This window comes from Miniopterus schreibersii (assembly GCF_964146895.1).
Source record: "Miniopterus schreibersii genome assembly, chromosome: 2".
Lineage (NCBI taxonomy): Eukaryota > Metazoa > Chordata > Mammalia > Chiroptera > Miniopteridae > Miniopterus > Miniopterus schreibersii.
In genome coordinates, this window is record NC_138102.1 from 145,880,334 (window position 1) to 145,901,115 (window position 20,782).

At 38.2% G+C, this 20,782-nt stretch overlaps 1 long non-coding RNA gene across 1 annotated transcript; it reads left to right on the plus strand.

Moving 5' to 3' along the window:
* The first annotated feature begins 1,926 nt into the window (after window positions 1-1,926).
* LOC308552178 lies at window positions 1,927-3,739 on the plus strand. Its single transcript, XR_013998110.1, has 2 exons — window positions 1,927-2,371; window positions 3,185-3,739. It is a non-coding gene; the product is annotated as an uncharacterized lncRNA (long non-coding RNA).
* Window positions 3,740-20,782: the final 17,043 nt, after the last annotated feature.

Here is a 20,782-nt window from a genome sequence, read left to right on the forward strand (position 1 = left end):
GGCGGCGGCGGCGGCGGCGCAGGGAGGGAGGGAGGGAGGGGGAGGAGGAGGAGGAGGAGGGGAAGGAGGGAGCGGGAGGCCTGGGGGAGAGGAGGGAAGGAGGGAGGGGAATTTCTAAAAAAGTTTAAAGAAATCGGAGCGAAACTAGAGGGGCAGGCGACTGCCGGATCCGCGCGAAGCCGCGGGGCGAGCGCGGCCCCCACCCCTTCCTTCCCTCCCTCCCCGCGGCCCGGCTCTCGCCCGCCTCTCAGCGCCGCCGGCTCTGGCGGCTCGGCCGGGGGACGCGATTCAACATGGTGCTGCTGCCGGGGGCGCGCGAGCGAGCGAGCGAGCGAGGGGAAAGGCGAGCCGACGGTGAGGGGTCGGGGAGGCTGGAGGCCCGGGAGTTTCGGCGGCCGCGGCGGCGGCGGCGGCGGCGGCGGCGGGGCTGGGGCAGGCGGGGCTGGGGGTGGGGAGGGGGAGGTCTGTGTGGTGGTTTGTGGAAAGCAGGGTGACAGCGTGTATTCCGGCCGCGGCTCCGCGGGGCCCTCGCACACATTCACGCGCGGCCTCGGCCGCCTCGGCCGGGGCGTCCAGAGCAGAAGGCACCGGCGGCAGCCGAGCCGCTCCGCGCCGCCCGCCCGTTCCCTCCCCGTCAGCCTCCCTCGCTGCCGCCGCCAGCGCCGCCGCCACGGCCGGGCGGCCAGCGCCGCACAGCGACCCCCGAGGGCCGGCCGCGGCACTGCGCCTGGCTCCACACCGCCCCGGCTGCTCCTCGCGGGGAACAATAGACTCGGCTCGCCGGGTTTAGGGTTCATCTGCAATGTGCCGCACATTTCACACGCACACAAAGCCGGCGGAAAGGGGGGCGGCGCGGGGAAACGGCCACTACCGGTTGTTTGAGGGTTAGGGGTGGAGGCGATGTTCGCGGCCCCGGCCGGCGCGGGGAGGGCGGCCGGGCGTCCCCGCCCGCGCGACGGGGCCCGGGTGGCGCTCGGCAGGAAAACGAAGCTCAGAGGGGCAGCTCCTCACGCTCCGCATCGTCCACAGCTTGGAATAAAGTCAAGTTGTTACCTTTTTTCCCCCCCAAAGGTCTAAAGGAATCGTCTTTTTTGAGCCTTGTGCTAGTATTTGGGGGGTTTGGTTAGCACATTTTCAATGAATTACCCACAAACTAACTTTGGCAAACTGTAAATTCAGTGTGAACTGCCCTAGTTCTGTGGAAACGGAGCAGTGCTCTTAATTCATCTTGCCTTTGGTTGGTGTCACGTATCAAACTAGATTATGCTGTGCTGAGTTATGCAAACTGTAATTAAACTGGTTGGGAAGCAATCTTTTGAACTTTGACAATAATTAACGTTTATATTTTTATATTAAGGTATCTTAAAGATAAATGCGCTTAAAATAAATATTGAATAAAACCTTGTTTTTCCTTGCTTGCTCTCAAATGTCTTAAATGCGACCCTCATTTAAGGTTAAAAAAAAAGGGGGGGAGACCCGACATCGCCACAAATACTGCCAAAGTTTGCATTTACAAGGGGTGTTGGACTCGACCCTGAGCGACAAATGTTAATTAAGCTCCACAATATGTGCAGCATATCATTATTCCCATTTTAGTGATGGCCACGACGGGCAAAGTCACTGACTAACCCAAGGTCACAGGCTAATAAATGTCTGAATGGGTTATTTCAGGTAGTGGTTCCAATGGGAACATTTATTTGGTGTTGAAAGAAATTATGTAATATAGCCCAGCACGCTTCCGGCGCTCACTCTAGGAAACATTTATTTCCCAAGTAAAGTTTGTGTCTTAAGTGGGGTCGGAATAAGGCTGCGGCTAGGAGGTTCCTGACACCCAAGGGCCAGTGAACGTCGCGGAAAGCTGCGAGGGGCGGAGACCGGGCGGGGGAGTGGAGACGGCGGCCCGGCCGGAGGCGAGGGGGGCGGGGTGCGAGGGAGACCTGGTCGTCTGTCCCTTCCCCAACCGGTCCTTCTAGGGGTGATGGAGATGTGGGCCGCAGAGCTGCGCGGCCTGGCTGTGCGGATTACCTAAACGCCGCACTTGCGCACAGCCCCTTACGTAACTGTCAGCGCCGGGGATTCCCTAGAGGGGGTCATTCTATTCAACCATTACACACACCCCGGGCTTCTGCCGCCACCTCACAAAATGGCGGCGCCCATAGAGGAGACAGCGGCCGCCTCCTCGGCCCCATTTTGTGGGAGGCGAGAGATCTGTCAACATGGAAAACCTCCGCCGAGGATGCATCCGAGATTGGAAAGCCTGCTCAAGGGATGGAGTCGAGGGGGATGTCATTCGACGGCAAATGTCAGCGACTTCCAGCACCTCCACGCTCTTTTATTCCATTTTCTCAAAGGAAACGCTAGAAGCCTCGGGGTAATTAACTAAGGGGAGAAGGAAAGGCTGCGGCTGACTTCTCCAGGGACTTGTCGGGGCGTCTTTTTGGTGGCTTTGGTGGCCCTTACTCGCTCCCGGGAGCTGAGCGCGATGCGCGGAGGGTCGCCTCGGCCGCCGGGCCCTTACCGACGGGACGGGGACCGGGCGACGCGCCGCGGCACCGGCAGATGCGTCACTTGCGCAGCGAGACTTTTCGGTAGTTCTTAAACGCCGGAGTTCACGGGCCTGTCGGTACCGCTCGTCTGCTGGGCCTTGGGAGCCCCGGAGGCCCCTGCTACGGGAACCGGCAGTCGGCCGGGAGCCGCGTGTCCCCGAGCGGGCGGACTCGCGGATCTGCCGCCCCGGCGAGCCGGGTGGTCGCGGCGCGAACCCGGGCCCTGGATGGCGGTGATGGGGCAGAAGTGGGAACCGAGGCTCCTACACTGGGATTTAAGTCGTCCGAGTCGGGACCTGGGATTGTATGTTAATGTCTCAGGTTAGAAGTTAGAGCGTCTTTTCTAGTATCCCACTTGGCAGTGGGCAAACCTCATTCGTGGGACAGAATCGAGGGGTGACATTTTATATTTTTATTTTCCGAGGGGAGGTTGCTACTTTTAAGCCAATGACTGCTTGCTATTAGTGTGTGTTTGTGTGTATACACACATGCATGTACGGTAGTGTGTTTTCCTTTCCAGTACAAGTATTAAGGCTAAAGACCTAGAATGTGATACTAACGTTTTAATGCCCTTCTTAAAAATTTAAGATGGGATATGTAACTGGATAATTGACTGAAAAAAAATTCCCTTTCTGCAGAAGAAGCTGCCATCTACAAAATGGATTCCTAAAGTATGTCTGAAAGATAGTATTTCAATTCCTAACACTTAGGATATGCTCTAGTCAAAGAAAACAAACAAAAAAAAACCCTGATGTTTATCACGTTACTGTGTGATTGAACCTTCCCAAGACTAGAAAATGTAAGACAAAAGTAAGCTTAATATTAACTATATTTGCTTGTAAGGGGAATGTATGGTTTAAGGAAAAAGGAGATTCATCTGATGAAACTTAAATATGAATTACACGAATAATTTACTTCAAATGTGTTTTTTTTTCCCAGTTGAAGCAATTATTTGTATTTTTATATGACTCTTTTTTTGAGGTGTTTTGTCTTTGTTGATTTTGACCCTCTTATTTCCTCTCTAATGCAGAACTGTATCTTTCTGCAGGCTGCGCCTCAATCACTAAGTTCCATGCCCCATCCTCTGCCGCACCCTAGTTGCTACTCCTTGTGTGTGGATTACCAAGATACAGTTTCTGGCCGTGTCTGTTCCTACTGATGTTCTTTATATTTAATAAATTTGGTTACCACTAGTCAGTCTGTATCTCTTGCAAGAATACCTTATCTTAGCACCCAAGTACTCAGAATATTTTTTATAGGATTGCACTAAAAGTAACCCTAATGCTGAGTATTACATTTCTTTGTACCATGTTGCATTTCCTGTAGTGGGCAGCATAGAGCAGGTGGATCCTGGGAAAAAAAATGTTATGGAGATGCCCCACAGTTTTACAACAGATATTCTCTAAGTTGATAAGATATAAATAAAATGTACTTCATAATTTTCAAACATTAATGGAAAATACTCCTGTAAAAATTACCAGTAACTGAAAATTGTTGAAACTTAATTTGTATAGTTTACTGTTCTGATGTTGACAAAGCCTTTTGATGTGAAAAATGCAAAGCATTTTTAATAGTAACTGCCAACCCTGAACTCCATAATTAGAAGTTTCTGTTATTTTATATAAATCTCTGATCCTTATCATTTTTAATATTATTTAACCAAGAAACTGTGATGTTTAAAGTTCCCTCATTCAAGTAAACTTAAGAAAACTATACCAAATTTCAAATCAAGCAAGTCAGGTATATGATTACAACAGCTGAAAAAAAATTAATTGAAGAACTGGTATGTCAATTCATTGAGGAAATTTTTGGATTTTAGGTTACTCTAAAGTTTAAAAGAATTGGTTGAACAAGGCTAATGAATTTAAATTTGTATTTCTTTAAAGATAAACTTAAGAAGAAAAGTAAGAACACTTTGACCACTTCCTGTTCTTACTGTCTTTACTGCTGCTGTTTTTTGTGTTTTTTTTTATGTAGGCTAACTTTCTGAACGATTTGTTCCTGAAGCATCTGATAAGCTTTTTGGGTTTTTTGTTTGTTTTCAATAGATATTAGAGATTATGCTTTGTACATAAATCCAGTGCAATTTATTTTTTAAAAAGAGATAATTCACCACTAAAAAAGACTTTTTAATAAGACTTAATAAGTGAAAAATTAAATTTTAGACAATTATAATATTCTTTGGAGACGCATTCCCAAATGTACTTTTCACTGGGAGTTGGTCTCATCAGTTATCTAACCCTGAATGTTTTAAATTATTATGAGTTTAAGGTGCTACATTTTTGCATTTTTTAAATTTCATCTTTTGATCACGGAAAAGAAAAGTAGGCCCCAAAACTAAAGGTGCTCATTATAGTACTTGATAACTGAAAACTAGGAGAGCCTAAATAGGAAATATTTACTTTTATTATTAATTATTGTATTATTTACTTGTATTACAACTATAAACCTATTTTTGCCTACTCCTGTATTTATTGAATGCCTACCCTGGTCAAAAGTGAGGGATGAGAAATTGAGTTGCCTCTCAAGGAAATTATACTCCAGTACTAGATTTTTCTTAACTGCTAGCTTTAAAAGAGTATAATGAAATATTCAGACCCCAGGGTTCTTCATTTTTAATACGTTAGCAAAATCTTAAACCGAGTTAAATTAAAAATTCTGTTTAGAATAGAGACAATTAAATATAATTCTGTGTAAAACAGCATTACATTAATGTTAGTAAGGATCAATGTGTTACTTGAAATGCTGTAAAAATACTAATAACAGATTTAAATCACATTGTTTGAAAACTCAGATCCACAAAAAATCAGATTCCAATAATTAACTTTAATTATGGGAAAGGCAAGGGGATGTTCAGTGAATGTAAAAAAATATACTACGAAGCAAACAAACAGGAATTGTTTTCATGAATTTTGATTTTCTGTTTCAATTTTTTGGTACATTGACTCTTCTGACATTGCATTTTACTATTAATTAAAAAAATTAAACCCCAAAGACACATTAATTTCGTATTTAATGCAGAATTAATTCTTGACTAGCTGTAAAGATTAAGGAGTTGGCAGTCTTGAAGGCAAAACAATAAAATAGAAATTAAGCCAAATGCAAAACTATGTAATAATTAGGTTTCATAAAACTATGTGTAGTTTTTTTCTTTCTAACTACATGAGTCAAGAGTAGTATTGACTTAATGGTAATTTATTTAGCTTTGTTTTTCTCTGAAAACATACCACAGACTTCATAAATAGCATCAAAATCAAAAGTCAACCAGGGCCAGTGTTAATTTGTTGAAGTTTATTGCTCATTAAGGGAAATTCTAACCAATGGTTCAGTGGCAACAATTTTTTAAAAGTGCCATGGTTCTTTAACATAATTTGTAGTATGTAGAAGTAAATTAAAAACAATCTAGAATAATCTTTGGGTGATAATGTACATGAGAAATGCTTATAAACAGTTTTTTAGGGGTACAAAATAACTGACTTAATATTTTGCAGTTAACTACAATGCTTCCAGGTATTTTAAATAAAGATGAAAAATTTAAGAGTATTGTGCTACATTTTTATAACCAAATTACCCTCTTTTTAGCAATACTAATATTAGTAGCAGTTAGCCATTAGTGATTATTAATAGCGTAAGTAAATATGAACTTAGGTCCTGTTCTAATGTCTATTACTTTTAACTGCATTTAAAGACATATTTTTCCTCAGAGCTAATGAGGGGTTAAAGTGATGATCCTCTGTTCCTCTGGAAACAGAAAAAAAAGCTTCCCTCTCTAAGATATGCAGGAATTTGCTCTCTTCCCACTGAACTAAATTTATCCTTTACATTGCCATTTGCTAACCTCAATTGTTTTTCTGCTCCATTAAAGTTGGGGCCACCATAAATAGTAATACCAAGACTACACTCTCCTGAGTGGGCTTGTGCCCACTGCAGATACTTTTCCTTCCTCACCTATCCTTGTTCTCAGTGTCAATTTCTGAAGAGACTTTTGAAATAATAGTATTAATATATTCCCAGCTAAATAAGTCAACTTGTGGCCTATATCTGGTGTTCAAGGAGTTCATGAACCCTGTGAAACAAGATGTGTTTATTGCATTTTTCTAGGGAGATGCCCAGCAGGCGTGGGCATCTTAAAGGACCCTGCGATACCCAAAAACTTAAAGCACTATTTGCTAAAAACAAGTTTCGAGGATTACCTGAGGTGTTGCTTTTTATTTTGTGTGTTGTTTGCCTCTAGGCTTGAAACTTTAGTTAAAGAATGCCACTTTAGTTCATCAAATTGTAAGAATTACAGCAAACAAGCAAAAATCTATTCCTGTTTTTAAAGAACTACAATAAATTTTTAAAGAAAGTTTAGTTGCATTTAACTCTTTTTCAATTTGCCCTCTATTGAAAATGTACAGATAAGGGATTAATTTATTCAAAGTAAGCCCCAAATATAATTCTTTGACTAACTAATTGGGAATGCTTAAGGATTTATGTGAATTTATTACCGTTGTGTACACAGTTGTGTGTACCTTGTGTTCATGGGTAGCACTGATTAGAGTGTTTCCAATGGTGTGTCCAGGAGACACTGCCATCTTCCTGTTCTCCTTTGTGCTCACTTGCTCTGCTGCCCTTTGCTGCAGTTTCTGAGGAATGTACCTAGGAATTGACCCAGACCTTGCTTTTGTAGCGGTCTGTCAACAGGGCCACTTTATCCCACAGCAGGTTGCTGTAGCTTATTTGTGGGCTCAATGTATGATAATTGGAATTTAAACGATACTACATCAGACTGCAGTTCAGCGTAGCCTTTTTAAAAAAAATGCTAACTACTTCAGACCGAAACTATGCATATTCCAAATTGCTCAACAGATATTATGAATACATTAATTATTTCTGTGCCCTTTTTTCATATGTAGATTCTTATATGCATAATTATTGTTATTTAAAATCCACAATTACATGCATTGTTTGAAGGAGGGGGAAAGTTAGCACCTGTTCGTGTTTTACATATATGTTAACATTAAGATTTTGACCCACTCCCCACTGAACCAAAGGGAAAGGGCATATTTGAGAGAAAACATGCTTTACTCGGATATCAATAATTAGGCTGATGCTCTTGATTTCTGTTATACATTGATCTCATTCTGAAAAGGTAAACATTTTACAATATGCCTCCTTGCTTACAAATTAGTGTTTTTTCTACTAAACATTTTTTCTGTCTTGCTAATAAAACCCAGTTTCCAGAATCATAGTTGCTAAGTAGATATGCATAAAACCATAAATTTATCCAAATCATTTATTATTTAAAGAGTAGTATATAAAAGTTTAAACAGAAGTCATTGAGCAGTAAAAGTGACAGAAAATAAGGAAAATAAAAATAGAATTATAGTAGAATAAGTTAAAAGGCCATTTAGGGAATTTGAAAAACTGAGCTCACATATGAGGTCTGGGTCTTCTTAGGCAACACTTCACCTTAAATTAGAATTTGTAGGAACTCCTTTATCACCTCTTCTTAGACTTTCTTTGCCAATGTGCACTGCTTCCTTACCAACCAGGAGAGAACAGTTGAAATGAGTCTTTTAAGGCCACAACTTATATAACATAAGTATTACTGCTACATATAAACTAACTTTTTTTTTCTCACTACAATACCTTGTACAATTTTATAACTGCTAAATGTCCTATAAAAGGCTATCAACCCATGCAAATAGATCCCAGCTCTCAGTCAGGTGCAACTTGGCAAATTCTTTCTGACATAGCTTGAAATGCCAGAAACATAGGGACATCATTACTTATTTGAGAGAGCACACACCCTTTGTTTGCTGAATAAGATGAAATCTCAACCATGTGATTCTATAGGACCTTAGTGCAATAGCCGTCCTCTCAGTGAGCAGATTTAGAGAAGTAGTCTTATTGTTACTTTATTTTAATAGTTTTTGATCTTTCTGAGATAGCTTATCACCTCTCATGGGAATATTATTTCCTGAAATCATTGGGCTTCACAGATGTGACTATTTCCCCATGGGAAGTATTGGAAGATATGAAGCATGGCCAAATGTGTACAACCATGAGTGCAGATGAGCTCAACAAATGAAAAGGGTGTCTTTGTAAGTTACCGTACTCTTTCCTAAAGTCGTGTTACAGTTGGAAGTTTCACCCAGAATCAGAATGCCAGGTAGCATGTTTTTATACAGCTCACTTCCTATCAACATAGTATAAGAATTCAGGGATATCAATAGCTAAATATAAGGCAGATACCTCCATATTTTCCCACAAATTTTATCATGAGAAACTAGTGCCTTACTCCGAACATTAAGGGTGATTTTTACCTTCAGCTGTTGCACATACAAATGTTGCACATATTGAGGCAAAAGACACTGGTATAGGAATTTTTCCACTAGTGTTTGTGGTAATTGAGAACAGACCAACATTTAAGGAATATGTTGTTGTGTGTCTTTTGAGTTATCATAGCAAAGAATATAAGAGCAATAACTATGTACAGGTCTGTTAATTTTTAGTTAAGTTAGTTTTACTTAGTCTTTGGTAGCAGATGCTCCTCACCTTATAATTGATACTCTATAACAAAACCAGAAAGTTCAGGAAAGGTAGTCCAATGAGTAACAACCTTCACAGTGCTTGCTCAATGTCATGCATTTGTTATTTTAGTGGTGGTGATTTGCCAGTCTTTGATGAGATCAACAGCCTTTCTCCTGTATTGACTGATAAGTCTCAAGTAAGGATATCTTTTCTAAGAGGAAAAGTGATTAAATAGGTTCCTGTAGAAAGATTTCCAGAGTAGTAGATCTGCCTTAAAAGTTCTGTAGTCTTTGTACCCAGTTCAGAAGTGGCCAAAGCCAAACCTCAAAGCTTGAAAGCAAAAGCTGGGCTGTATTTAAGGGAAACAAATTATAATCTAGTTAAGAACTATCAAATGCAGTCAGAGGCAAGACCTTACTACTGACAGTCAAGTTAAGTGCTTTCTTCTGTAGATTTTAGTAGTTTCATGATGGATTTTTTGGAACAGGTCTGGAAGATTTTGGACATGTTTGAAACATGTGGTTGACTTTTCTTTCGACTAGAAGGCCAAGGTTAGGACAGAAGGTCCACTAGCTGTCTAAATAGACCCAGCACTACCAGGAGCTATCTGTAAGCTGCCACCAGTAATCTGTGATTCAAGTGGGAGTGGTCCAAGAAACTTTCTTCTAGACCAAAAATTAATAATAGATTGTTTGATGGATGAGATATGCATCTTCTTAAACATCAAGTATAGATCCAAAACAGAAGAACTTTGCACCTGACAGGTAGGAAGACTTGAATAGCCCCCTTATATGAGGTTCAGCTATTATTTTCCACTAATGAACCTAGATGGGAATGGGGTGGGGTGAATACCTAGAAATCTCATAGGCTATTAATATTATATGAGTTTTTTAAAAAATCCAAGTGATTGCTAAAGATTTCTTTAAAACATGGGCAGTGTGCCTGGCTACTTCTTTAGAATCCCATTTAGATGTTACACTGTCCCTATTGTTTCTAGATGGAGGAACAGGAAAGGCTGAAAAGTCTGTAGGACTTTATAAACTCCTTTTACAATCTGTCTTAAAAAGTGTATTCCCTGATTACTGTCAGTAGACAAAATGTGCTTTTGTGAGATTTTAGCAATAAAGATTTTTGCCAATTATCATTATGTCAGCTCTTGCATATAAGTATGTTTCTGTCTATTCTGCAAGGATACACATATACACATAATCACTAAAACATATTCTATGAACAAAACATATATAACAGCAATTTTCAACTGGTGTGCTGCAAGAATTTTTAAAACATGCAATACCTTACTAATCAGGGGCACTGACCTCTTTTCCCTTAGATTGTCAAATAAAAAAATGACAGCAGCCAACACAACAATAGCCATCCGGTATGAATGCCCTGTCTTGAGCCATAAGTACATAGGTATATTATAGAGTTGCATCTTACTGGTCACGGCACATAATAAGGTTGCATCTGACTGGTTAATTCTTGGTACCAGAAATCTTTATATACAGGTATAGGTACCTGAGTTTTTAAAAAGTCACTTTGGGACAAAAAGGGTAGGTAATTACTATTATATCATCATTAGTTTTGTAAATCAAAATTATACCTATTTTTTAATCAGATCAGCAAAAAATATACTTTTTGGTGTGCTGCAGAATTTTAGTAATTAGTTTATGTGTGTCATGCGATAAAAAGTTGAAAATTGCTGACATATAATGTTAACCTGAATGTTTGCAGAAGGCTTGCTGGGTGTCTGATTTTATTTCATTTATTTATTAATTTAGTTTGTGGCCTAATCTTGAAAAAGAATAACATCTGAATGAGTTAACAGAGGAAGCGGGTTGGTGAATAAAGATAAGAGCAATAATGCCTGTTGAACAAGAAATCACCACAGCCTTAGTTCAGTAAGATTAATAACATTTCTTAATAGCCCAGTTCAAGAAACTAAGGACTACTGGATATTTTAGTGCCTCCAGAAGTGATGAATCTTTTGTTTTTATAATTGTCTACAAGAACTAACAAAAGCTTGAGGAGAATCAGTCAGTTATGACTTCTGAGAAGTAAAAGTATAATCTTGGGTGAGGACAGCACTTTCTGCCACCTAGGAAGAACATAGAGAAAGCAAAACTTTTTATTACCCTGTGTTGAAAACAGACTGCATACCAGAGACCAATTTATTTTTCCTCTGAGCCACCAGTTCCCTCTTCAGTATCACACAGAAGTGTTTTGTTTTGGTTGTAGCACCTGTTACTTAAACAAGATGAGGTAGTCAAAACTTTTTATTTAAATAAATCATACATAATCAAAGCTGTATGTATATGTGTGTGTGACCATTTATGTGCAAGAAAAGGGATGTGCCAATGATTTTTTTCCCCTTAGCTTAAATAAATCTGTGAAGAAACTTTGAGAAATCAGAATGTTATTTTAAATATATTGACAAGGCTACATATTATTATGTCAGACAATCAGAATTACAGACTGTAAAAGTTACTTTCACAAGATATAGCAACACAAATCTATTTGTTTAACAAGACTACTCTTTGAAATAATATTTGAAAGGGCAGTTTTATGATATAGAATTAGAATTCTGTCTGCTTTTCAGCAGCTATAAGGAACAATGTACATTTTCCCCTCTTAATCTTGCTAAGATTTTTTTTTTCTTTAACCCACAATTAGAAGTGCCTAAATACTGGAATTCCATTAGCTATCCTCGAGAGAAGAGCAGGTACAAACTTAAAATTCATAAAAGGGTGGAAGGGTAATGAATGTTAAATGGAATATGGAGCATGTGGTATCTTACTTCTACATGTAATTAAGAATATAAGTAAAATTTATCCAAAGTTAAGATGTTTGTTTTAAACTTTCTGTATTCAAAGAGTAGATTTTTAATAAAAGGATCATATATTTAAAATCACCTGTTTTTAAATTTTAATGTAGTTTCTTAGTCTTTATAAAACATTATTTACATTTACAACTAGTCTGTAGTTTGGGAAAGCTAATGTATTATTGTCTCCCAATCATTTAACTCCATCCCTTATAATTATTTTTACAGTATTTTCCCAAGAATTTGCAAATTTGCTCTCTTTAATGTATTTTCTGAAAATGTGAAAGGTGTTAAAAGTTGGTATTTTCATTGCCTTTGGGAACATAGGAATACGTTTTTAAAACTGTGTGCCCAAATGAGCATTTCTCAAAGTGTGCCATGATCTGCTTATAGGTGTTAGATTTTTTAAAAATTTAAAAATGCAGTTACATAATTTTGGAAAATGCCAAGTTAAGCAAAGTTAACATTTTTTTCTACAAGACTTCTCAGGGTCTTTAGTATCCTGCTATGTTATCCTCTGTATATATTCTATTTTCCAAACATACCTGGCCTTCTAATAGTATTGGTGTCCCAATGGAAAATACTGGGCAGTGCTAGTCTGAATACAGGGGTGGGCAAAAGTAGGTTTATAGTGTGAGTATGCAAAACAGTTTATTCTTGTATAATTTATTAATTATTGCATCATTTATTTGTATTACAACTTTAAACCTACTTTTTCCCATCCTTGTTTGGTTAAAAGTTGAGTACATATACAGTATCTGAAACAAAAAGTGCCTGATCCTTTATTACAGCTCCTAGAGGGCAAGGACCCTATTAATTCTTTGTAATCCCATATTACATATAACCAATATAATTCTTAGTATATATTATCCAATAAGTTAATATAAATCTAATAACTCTTGAAAGTCTCTTTTTAAATGTGAGCCTAATTAAGCTTCTGATTTGCTAAAGTTAATTATTATATAACTTGTGTATTTTCTTTTGTGTTATTTTTTCCCCTATACTTAGAAGAACTAGAATTTCTTTAAATGTTTTGTTTTGTAGCTGTATGTTAAGGGTAGTAACCAGCTATTTTTATGTCTATTGAAGAGATGTCGAACTAGCCACATGTGAGAGCTATTCATAAACTATGAAGCATTTCAAAATTGTTAGTTACAGAAATCAGAAAATTCACTGGTACCTTCATTCCACTTCCCCCTAATGTTTACTCCTCTAGGAATCTGAAACCTTTTTCATATCCTTCTTCTTCACTTTTAACTCTCACCTCCCAAGAAGATAATTTGTCTATTTATGTTCCCATTCCTATCAGGAGTCCATATAGTTTCCCAGAATTCATGGAATCCTTCCATTAATTTCTTTTGCCCCATATTATAGATCTTCTCCTAATGTTTCCCCATAGATTTCTTTGTCTGCCAGAGGCTCCTGAGAGTTCTTGAGGATTTCCTGGATGTGCTGAAGAGTATTAAGTATACATTTACCAAAATGAAGGGACTTTGTTGCTGTGCACGTAGTAATAAGCCCTCAGACCTATGAAGGGAGGACAATTTGGAAAGTCTCAGTTACAAAGTATGATGCATATTTATAGAACATCTAGTGAACTTTGCATCTTCCTTTTTAGAGGAAGGAAAATTTGGGGTTCCTTGAAGATTTATGGGCTTTGAAAGTGCTCAAAGAGTTTTGTAGATTTCAATTAGAGATCTAATTGATATTAAAGACCATAGTAATAGTGTCAGGAGCAAACAGGAAAAGGAAAAATATAGGAACAAATTATTTGAATTTTAAAAAAGAGAAAACAGAAAGAATGCACCTATCCAGTCATTAAATCAGTTTCAAGATCAACACCTTTCAAATGTTTAGGAAAAACATATTTTTCTTAATTGGATTATAATGCTTTTTAAAGCACTCTTAATAAGTATGTAGTGTGAAATTCATATTTGACAATTTAGGCATCTTTTTTGCATAATTTTGTAAGAATTTCCTATGTAAGGGGGAACTTTAACAAGGATTATCTGATACAGAAAATTATTACTGAAGGCCTTTTAAAATAGATATTCACGGAGTAGCTTAAATGAACGTCTTGTAAATAACAGAAGAGTTCCTTATGACCCTCAAACCAGATGTTTTGTTGCCATTGTTTTCTTCTGTCTCTGTTCAAACTACCAGTGATTGAAGGTGATCAGCCAGGCAACTTGTGCTGAGACCAGAAGCTGTTTGAAGAATGTGTAGGACCTTTTTTAAAGTTTTGGAGTTTATAATAATGGGAAGGAACAGTGGATATAGAAATAATTGTGCTACAGTATGATCAAGGAGTATGATGGAGGTGTTGGCTGTCCCTGGGAGGGTCTAGAAGCTTTATAAAATGGGACATTTGAGTGTATCTTAAAATACGAATGTTCGTAGTTGGTGGTGGGGAAGGTTGGGTTAGGGTATTAAAAGGCCCAGAGGTAAGAAAGAGTATGGTATGTTTTGGCAACGATGACTAGCCCACTGTGGAAGAGCCCATTTTGCAGGGGTGGAGATGAAAAAGAATAAAGGTTAGAAACCTACACATTGTGGCCAGTCTGGAAGGGGTATCTATGATGTTATAGAATTTGGACTTATTTCCTGAAGTCTGTATTGCTCAGCCATTTTCCTTTTGTCACATATGTGATAGATGTACATATATGCAAGGATACATACAATTCCTAGGCCCTAACTTTTTCTGCAGTCATTTCCATTCAACTCAAGCATATGGGAATACAAGGAAGAAAATTATAGATAATTACAGATAGACACAGATTTGACTTTTTAAACATATGTTTGACTTTTTAAATTATTATTTGTGCACAACTAGTGAAAATGGTTGTCTTGACATAGGTTGAGAACAGGAGGTGACTAGTACTAAGGAATACAAAGAAGCCACTATCACAGCATAACAGGAGACTGAAAGCAAGCGCTTTATTAGTGGAATGAGAGGAGAGAGGATGGATTCAAGAAATAGTGCAGAAATACAACTGTGAGGACTCAACTAATTTCCAAGACCCACCCAACTGCATGGTTCAGTTCTAGCAACGCTACTTCCTCAGCGCCCCGCCCCGCCCAGCACACATCTACTGTCTGTCTTGCCTCCACACTGCTGCGGCCAGTACTTTATCACCACCATTCTTCTTTAAAACAGGACATTAATTTTTTTATTAGAAATAATAAAATAAATAAAAAATTAAGAAGTATATATGTCCTGGCTCTCATATTCCTTATCTTTGATTATCTCATCCTTCCCTCTGTCTCTGAATTTAAAAGATAAAGTAAGGACAACTTAGAGAAGTAGGAGTAAGTGCCTGCTGCATATTACTTGTGCATTTTAGGCATCTTCACAGTCCCGCTTGCATCAAAAGGAATACTTCAGAATGCTAGGTACTTCTTCACTAACATTTTCTTTTCCAAAAGAGTATCAATTTTTTTTCTTTCTTATTCAGAGCCCCATTTTTCCTCTGGATTCTCCTAGTACTCCTTTTCTGCATTGTCATTCATGGGTACAGTACCTTGCTTTGGTACAGGAGTAAAATGAAGCTTTCTGTTCATATATTCTTAATGCTAAACAATTTGGCTGGTGTTTATATTTTAACAAACATTGGTCTAGTGCTTTCAGGCAATGGTTTATAATAATTGACAGTTCATGGTTTATCATAAAACATAGAGCTTAGAGTTCAACTGATCCTACCTACACATTTTTCTCTGCATTTGCTTATATAATTTATACACATGCATGTGTGCGTGCATATATGTGTTACCTAAATGGTATTTTTTTGTCAATAGTGAATTTTTAAATATACCCAGTCATTGTGTAAACATAGTTGGATTATTTTTTATAAATGTGTACCTTATATTGCCACTTATCTGCCCTCTCCTTTAGCCTCATTGGATATTTGTCCTTCTATTTATTCAGTGAATATTAAGTGACCATTACATACTATCTTCAAGAAGTTTATACTTATGAAAGTTTAAAATGTACAAAGATAACTAATGTCAAATAACAAGTGCCATTAAAGAGGTATAAGGAATAATTCTGTTTTCTATCTCATTACTTGGAAGACCTGAATAGCATAGGAAAGCAGTTTTAAATACATCATAGAAACTCTTTAATGTCACCTGTTAAATTCAGTGTTTGTTTAGCTTAAGAGTATTTTGACAACGACTAAGATTCCACTTCAGTTGACCATAACTGGAATATTAAAGTGTTATAACTGAGATCCCAACCATTTTTAAATTTATGTAACCTTAAGTCTTAGCTTAAAGTTGCAGTGTCAGTCTCGCCTTGGCTGGGTGGCTCAGTTGATTGGAGCATTGTCCTATATACCAAAAGGTTTTGGGTTTGATTTCCTGTCAGGGCACATACCTAGGTTGCGGGTTTGATCCTGGTCAGGGGACAGATGGGAGGCAACAGATCAATATTTCTCTCTTGCATTTCTGTTTCTCTCCCTCCCTCTCTATCTAAAAAAATTAATAGAAAGATATCCTCAGGTGAGAATTAAAAAAGAAGTCAGTCTTTTTTTTTAAATTTTTTATTAAATATATCTTTATTGATTTCAGAGAGAGGAAGGGAGAGGGAGAGAGAGAGAGAAACATCAATGACAGGAGTCATTGATCCGCTGCTTCCTGCACGCCCCCAACTGGGGATGGAGCCCACAACCTGGGCATGTGCCCTGACCAGGAACCGAACCGCTATCTCCTGCATCTTAGATCGATGTTCAACCACTGAGCCACACCCGGCTGGGCAAGAAGTCAGTCTTAACAGCTTTTTTTTTTTTTTTTTTTCTGATGAACTTCAGAGCCAGGTAGAATGTTGGTATTGCAGACACTAACTGCAACCAGGTTATCACCCACAATAAAAAATATGTATAAGTAAAAGCATATATTTGTCTTAGAGTTGTGTCTGACACACACACAGTGTAAGAAACATTAAAAACCTTTGAATATTTATTGATTTGATAACTCTAACTACTTCCTGATTCAGTTGTGGCATCTGGATATCTGAGTAGAGGAAATCCTGGATCATGTGAATTTGCTTAAAGAATAGAATCTGGATTCAGATCTAACCACGTGCACAGAATGCCTATCCTATGGCAGGCACACTCATGTATGAGATTTCATTCAGTCACTCAGAGATGATTGAATCAGCTCTAAAAAGTTAAAATGATTTTACTTGACGTGAGATTAATGTTCCCTGAGACCCAGCACTATAAAGTAATTATTTTTGCAGCATAGTCATTTATTATAGTTAAAAGGAAATGTTACATTAAGCATTTGGATATTCCTCATGCTTCTTGTATAAAGTGAACAAATTGGTATTTCTTCCAATATGATCAAACCCTAGAGCTTAAATGCTTTCTTTTGTAATTATTATAATTTATAATAATTCTAACAATAGTAAATACTTATATACAAGAATAGTCCAAAACAAGAATAGGAGTTCCAGATCTTACTATCTCCAGTACTAGTTTACTTTAAAAAAATTGAGAAGGCAATTTTATATTTCTACCTCATTTTTCTTTTAAATAGGGAAAAGATTCTATGGAATCTGATAGATTTGATTGTTTGAGAACCCTAGGTACAAGGTGCTGTATAAGTTTGAAGTGATAAATGCTCAAAGTATACCTTAGAGGGAACAGGTTTAGGTTGAAAGATAGACATAAGGTGATCATAAAGAACATACAGCCTCTTTGGACTTTAAACAAAAATACTCTTTTCCTAGGAATGATAAGTATTTTGAAACTGTCTTTTTAACAGCAAATATTGGTCTTTATAATTATTTGAGAGAAAATAAAAACATGGGCATTTGTATGTGATTCCTGTGTATTGACTCCACAACCGCAAACAAATCTCTGTTATTTGGATCTGAACCTGTCAACGTCAAATGCTAATTAGGGCCTTGTGTTCCTGTGTTAGAAAGCATAGAACGTAGCTCAAACAGTAGTCTGATTCTCAAGGTCTTGCACTGAAGTTAAAGAGAAAAATAAACATTGATAAACTAGTTTAAATATAAAACATAAAATTCATTTATAATCCTTTTCTACATATTTTGGTGTTTTATGACTTAGGTTTCAAATCTTGGCTGTAATTGTAAAATTGCTAATATGTAGTATGTAACATTACTTATACTAGGTTAGGAAAAGTTTTATGGAGGAGAAAGAAAATCAGGATATTTAAAATGAGATGAAGACCACTTGATAAATATGAAAGGAGGTTATTTTGGTTTATTGAAGGAATGGAGAGAGAAACACTAATGAAGAGTTAGAAGAGTTTGCCAATAGACCTGAGACAGGTAAAGGCGGGAAAGAAAATTAGAGCGATGATAAAATTGACATATGCTTCCTCACAGATTTGTTAAAGATTTTTTAAAAAAATTGATATCCAAGAGAAAATTTTAGTAGTTTCTATGCATGGAGGAGAGGAAAAGCTGGAAGCCTTAAGTTGCTAACAACTTAAATGGGGGATATAGATAATAGGACATTGAGAAAGGAATGAATCTTTATTTTTTGTTAATCTTAACCCAAGGATACTTTTTTCCATTGATTTTTTTTTTTTTTTTAAGAGAGAGGGGAAGGGAAGGGGGGAAGGGAGGAGTGGGGGGAGAGAGAGAGAGAAACATTGATGTGAGAGAGACACATTAATTGGTTGCCTCCTGCACATGACCAGGCCAGGAATGAACCTGTAGTCAAGGTACATGGCCTTGACCAGGAATTGAACCAGTGACCCTTTGGTGTGCAGACTGATGCTGTACCTACTGAGCCACACAGGCCAGGGCAGAAAGGAATGGATCTTTAAAGTGTTAAGTGTGGTCACTGTCAAAAATTGTTCCAAGGCCTATTAAATAATACCAATGACCAAGTGCCCAGCACTTCAAAATATAACCATTATAATGCCGTACCATTAATTTTGCCACTTTCTTACCTCTTGCTATCTTTTTTGGCCACTAAAATATCTTGTTTCTCTTTTTTCTTCCACACCTATACTCCACTAGAATGTAAACTCCATTAGGTTAAGAATTTCCCTGTCTCTTTTGATAGATGTACAGCTGTATCCTCATTGCCTACAGTATTGTTTAATGAATTCTAGATCTAACCATCAGTGTCTTGAAATACAGCCTTTCGATTGATATTTAGTATCAATAAATGAAAATAAAATGATCTTATATTTGGCAGGGCCCTCAGAGGTCATGCAGCCCACTGTTTCTTCTACCTATCTGTGGATCATTGAAGATATTTTCTTACTCTTAATCTTTTCTCCGTCTTAGAAATGACAATGGTGATGTAGTGCTTTTCTCCTCTCTTCCCTTCTCTATTTCTCTCTCTTTTGGGATCCAAAGTATATAATTTAATTAGTTTTCCAGTATAACAATACTCGTCTAGTCCAACATCCCATCTAATGCAGGAATTCCTTATATGATATGTGATTCCATGATACCCTTGGAGTAAAGAACACACTGTTGGGCCCTAGCCAGTTTGGCTCAGTGGTTAGAGCATCAGCCTGCAGACTGAAGGGTCCTGGGTTTGACTCTGGCCAAGGGCACGTACCTCAGTTGCAGGCTCGGCCCTTGTCAGGGCTTGTGTGGGAGGCAATCAATCAATGTGTCTCACATTGATGTCTCTCTCTCTCTCTCTCTCTCTCTCTCCTCTCTTCTCTCTCTCTCTCTCTCTTCCATTCTCTGAAAAAGCAATGGGAAAAATATCCTTGGGTGAGGATTTAAAAAACAACAACATACTGTTGGGGTGTGTGGGTGTGTTTCATCCAACAAATTTTTACTAAACAGCTATTATGGCCTAGGCTAAGCTAAGGATATAACATGATAAAAGATATGTTCCAGCCCTCACAGAGCTTACAGTCTGATGGAATTTTACAAACAACAAATAAGTCCCTAAATTCTTTCCCTGTATTCTCTTTACTCTCAAAGCTCCATGGAGTCCTGACTGGTATGGCTCAGTTGGTTGAGCATCGTTCCATGCACAAAAAGGTCACCAGTTCAATTCCTGGTCAAGGCACATGCCTGGGTTGCAGTCTCAGTCCCTGGTAGAGAGTGTGCAAGTGGCATCCAATTGATGTTTCTCACATCGATGTTTCTCCCTCTCCCTCTCCCTCCTTCTAAAGTCAATAAAATCATTTTTTACAAAAAAAAAGCTGCTTGGAAAGAAAATGCAGAATAATGGGAAGAAATAAAGAACAATGGGAATTAAACTTCCAATGGACTGTATTAAGGGTAAATACCAACTTTTTCTTTTTCAGGGCCTTTAAATCCCATTCAATTCAGTCAATAAACATGCTGAGCATCTCTGGCCCTTGGCTAGATCTGAGGAATAAAAGCACGTAAGATATAGCCGTTACTCACTAGGAGGAAAAATGCAAATGTACAGGTCCTCTTCAGTGCGGAAAGTGCAGCATGTAACTTGTCTTTTGAGTGATCCATTCCATTGGACAGCCCTAGTTAATTTAAAGTCCTGTTTTAGACTAAAATTTGTCTTTATGTAATTTCTATTTGTTGGTCCCAGTGTTGTCCTCTTCATTCACTTAACCCGTAAACATCAGTTGGGGAACTACCATGTACCATATACATCATCAAGTTCTCTTCATAAACAAATAGGACATGATCCTTGCCCTCAAAAAGGTTAGGATATAATTCTGCAACATTGAGGAAGTTGCTTAACCTCTAATTCAGCTTCCTCACCTGGGAGTTGAGATAGTACTAGTACCTACTTCCTAGAATTGTTTTGAGGATTAAATGAATAATACATGCAAAGTACTTACTGCAAGGCCTGATATACAGCTTTCAACAAATTCTAGCTATTATATTATATCCCTGTGTGTAAAGAGGGATTCTGGTTCATAAATTAGCAGTTGCAGGGTTGATATGAATGCCCTAAAAGAA